The sequence below is a fragment of the Rosa chinensis genome, chromosome 7, assembly GCF_002994745.2.
Source record: "Rosa chinensis cultivar Old Blush chromosome 7, RchiOBHm-V2, whole genome shotgun sequence".
Taxonomy (NCBI): Eukaryota; Viridiplantae; Streptophyta; class Magnoliopsida; order Rosales; family Rosaceae; genus Rosa; species Rosa chinensis.
This window is the reverse complement of record NC_037094.1, coordinates 53473838-53478258: the sequence shown is the minus strand read 5'-3', so window position 1 is coordinate 53478258 and position 4421 is coordinate 53473838. Positions and strand designations below refer to the sequence as shown.

The 4421-nt window shown below is 37.8% G+C and overlaps 1 long non-coding RNA gene across 1 annotated transcript; it reads right to left on the bottom strand.

Moving 5' to 3' along the window:
- Nucleotides 1-734: 734 nt before the first annotated feature.
- Nucleotides 735-3892, bottom strand: LOC121050330. Its single transcript, XR_005802686.1, has 3 exons — nucleotides 2846-3892; nucleotides 2176-2250; nucleotides 735-791 (listed from the first exon to the last, which is right to left on the bottom strand). It is a non-coding gene; the product is annotated as an uncharacterized LOC121050330 (long non-coding RNA).
- Nucleotides 3893-4421: the final 529 nt, after the last annotated feature.

Genomic DNA, 4421 nt, shown 5'->3' with positions numbered 1-4421 from the left:
TGCCACATCGGCTACAACGAAAGAACTTCTTTTCACACTCTCCTCTAGACTTGAACCTCTTGAGCCTAGGCCTCCCAGGAGGCCTCTTTGCATTTAGAGGAAGTATGAAGCCACTGCTAGCAGATTCCGAAGAAGCCATATCAACATTGGAAATTGGATAAATTGGAAACTCATAGCACTTCTGGAAATAATCAACATGAAAATGCTTATTTATAAAAGCATAAACATCCAATGAGGCAACTTGAATTGCAGCAAGACCATGGCTGCAAGGAAAGCAGTTAATCTCCCATTTTTTAAGAAAGAGTTCCAAGGTCCACAACATAAGAATACTTTGATCTCACTTCATAAACATTTGTATGGGAGTAATGCACATTGAAACGGCAAGCTTTCTCCATACCTTCTTTCAAACGACCCTCCATAACAAGAGTAAGTCACGAGGTCCAAAGTTGAGCCTTGTCTCTCCTCTTACCCCCATCATCTGCATCACCCTAATCTGAGTCTGATCATGTCACACCCCGAATTTTGAAATAAGGATTCAAATCCGGAACATGACTAATAACAAATACAAATAACGTTCTAAATTTTTCTCTCAGAAACAACCACTAGTTACACCTCTTGATATTACATAAACCAAATCCTCAAGCTACTTATTACAGCACACTCTCACCAAATCAAATGGTAAAACTCAAATGAGTATAATTCTCCTCACAAAACAGATGCTGTAAATCCAATACTAATACTCTAAACCGCACGATCACTGCCCTGATTCTCCTGACCTGTGAGATTACCCGCTACACAATTTGAATAGTGTACCGGGATTGCAACAACACCAAACCCGGTAAGCTTTTTGCAAAGCTCGTGAGTAAACAAGAAAGAACTATTGATTTATTTAATTACAAATCTTATAATTCAAATAAACAATCAACACATTCACAAGGTAATCTCCAAAAATCACAGTAACATAAAAGTAGGTATTTTTCGATACTCTTTTTAAAACTCAATCAACAAATATTGCATCATTAATATGTGAAATAACATTAAAGCAATGCATGCTTGATTTTCTTTTTACCAACACCTTCACATACTCAAAATATATCATGGATAGATATTTGATCAATTTCACATAACACCCTCACATATTCAAAATATATCATGGATAGATATTTGATCAATTTCACATAAGTACATTTCTCTTTTTAGTGAATTTTCAGATTAACTGGTAACAAATCATAAATCCACGTGTTAGGGTCCATAATACCAAAACACGGGAAAACCGCAGCATACCAAGGACACCCTCCAAGGTATGTATACTCAAAGTACCACCCTTCCTAAGAGTATAACACGGGAAAACCAGGTTGACTGGTAACAAATCATAAATCTGCGTGCTAGGGTCCATAATACCAAAGCACGGGAATCCACATGCTAGGGTCCATAATACCAAAGCATGGGTAAGCCGCAGCATACCAAGGACACCCTCCAAAGTATGTATACTCAAAGTACCACCCTTCCTAAGAGTATAATAGTGCACTATCTGAAGGGACTAGAGCCCACAGCTTAATCGTCATCATAACATCAAAACACATTTACCAGTAATTCACTTAAGCACGGGGTTGTTGAAATCACCCGGCTTCATAATTGTACTTTTCAGACATAATCAATTTCACAACATACAATCTTTATAAATTTTAGATCGTATAAATGTATATGAACACCCATATAAAGAGACATATTATTTCAAGACAAATCTTTACTTCTTAAAATAATTTCCACATATTCACAATTGGGCATATAAAATAACTTTCACACCACATGATCAACATTTCATTATTCAACAATTAAATGGGAGATTAATAGCTTGAATAATATCCAATCAATTCTCAATCATTTCATCATACCAATCACACGTCAAATCAACATATATATTTCACGTAAATATATATATACGTAATCATCCACGCAGGAATGACCACTAATACCAACTATAGTTCAAGTATAAAAACCGTGAAATTCATTTGTATAATAAAATCATTTTACTTACCTATGGACCGTAGTTGATCAAGTCCATATGATTTAAAACAAATATTTATTCCACAAATATTTTCACCCAATTACGACAAAAAATAAAGTAATTAAATTTATTCGGTTCGTAATATGAACCACGTGAGGTTTACTCACCTCTAATCCAGCTGCGTCTTCTAAAAAGTCAAATCAACGATTCACCATCGTCCGCCAAGTCAAACCCTTGATCACCTAATCCAATGCGATCATAACTTAGCCAAAACTAAAAAAATATAAATAAACGACGAGCTAATAGTCGGATCGAATTTATACAGCAATCCAACGGTCAGATTGAATTTATACCGAGTTTATACAGCGATCCAACGGTCAGATCCTCCCCAAAATCAATAATTAAAACCAACTCCACTCACTAACAATTTCCTCCCACATCAAATTCAACCCTTCTTTACTTGTCAATTTCGTCAAAACCAATATCCGATAAACACCTTCAAAAATAAAATTGAAACCGTCCTAATTACAGCTAAAACTCCATAAATTTATTAATTTGACCAAAACAGTGATAGCAAATATATGGTCACCTTGCCCTCACCAATTAAACATTCCCTGCACAAATAGGTGACTAATCCAACAGTATAATCTGCCATTCACCGTCAATTTAAAACCAAAATTCAACTTCAATCAAAGCCAACTCAACAACCTCCAACTTCTCCAAAACTTCACAATTTTCTGATTCTACACACTTCAATTCACATAACTAATAATACAAGAATAAGTTTTCCAATTCACCACAATCCCAGTTTCAAACCAAGGAGGGTACGAAAATTACCCAAACAAGTGGTCTGAAGAAAAGTGGTGGCCGAGCTCGGTGGTCCATACTGCCAGTGCCGGCGCGTGCAGTGGCTCCAACGAAAGTGGACATCGGCTTCAAGGGTTTTGTTGGAAGGAGAAACCTAGAACGCAAGCATGATAGTCCTATAGCTTGATTTCGATCGGAGAGGATGAACAGCTCAGGTCAAGTTTCCGACGAGGCGCCTGCAGCGATCAACCGATGCTGGTTTGAGGTGAAGGCCACCAGATTTGTCCGTTGAGTGAAGCAGCTGTGGATGTGGGTGCAGATCGCAGCCGGGAATCGGAAAGAAGGAAGGAACAGTGGCTTCACCGCCATAGGTGCTGCGTACGAAGGCCGGAGGCCGTGCTTGGTGACACCCAGACTTGGTTTTGGGCGGTGTCTTAATCTGGTTTCGACTGGTGGTGGTGGTGGTGGCATCGTGGAATTGCAATTACAATTGCAGCAGCTTTGGAAGAAGAAGAAAGAGAGATGAGGGTGATGACTGAACTGAAGAAGACAAAGACGGAAGAGAGAGTGGGAGTGGGAATAGAAAATGAGTTGGAAGTGGACGACAAGAGGAAGTGCACCATGATTCCTATTTTCTTTAAGAAAAAGAAAACCTTTGTTGGCCTTTGCTTTTTGACCAGCACACCAAACAACAACATCACCCAACATCAACAGAAAAGAATAGAAAAAGGATAGGAAGGAAAAAGAAAGAAGAAAGAAAGAAAGAAAAAGAAGAAACAAAAAAGATTCTTAACTAAAAAGAATCCCAATTTTCAAATAATCGTAACTAAATCATACGAGCTCCGATTTTTGCTTTCCACATATGCACGCGATCGTATTGACGAGCTCTACAACTTTCATGAAGGAAATTTTCCCAAATTCAGTACGTATAAAGAGTCACTTTTTGAGATTCCCCTAAATAACGTTCGATTTCGAAAATAAAATCGTTCGAACTACTTCCACAACTTCTCCAAGCTTCGTACTCGCTCCTAATACCGAGAAATCAATTCTAAAAATCCACAGAATTTAATTTGGATTTTTCGGGGTATTACAGATCAAGCATAGTGTATACTGGCATCTCACGCTCAACAGCAAACCAAGCATTAAAAGATTCAGCTACACTATTAACCATAATTCCATAACGGCATCCAGGGAAAAATGCGTGGCACCAATTTTGAACAGGCAAATCAGCAAGAAATGAATCTATAATATCAGCACCACTAACTTCTCTCAACTCTCTCAAATGAAAATGATATTCCTTTTCAGTGCACGAATATGCCAACTCAAAAAACTTCTTTTTAACATCATCTTTCAAAACAGAAGACCCTTTACTGTTGTATTTAGTCATAAAGTTATGCACCAAGTGCTTGTAACAGAAAAGATGAGGATTACCAGCTCCCATTTTCATCCTCCTTCTAATGTCCTGTATATATGCAGATGATGTGATGATATTTATGCAAGGGAATTCTAGCGGGTTACGATCGCTGAACAAATTTCTTCAGGAATATGCAGCGAACTCAGGTCAGGTGGTTCGTAAAGCCAAATCATCTGTTTATTTGGGAAGGCA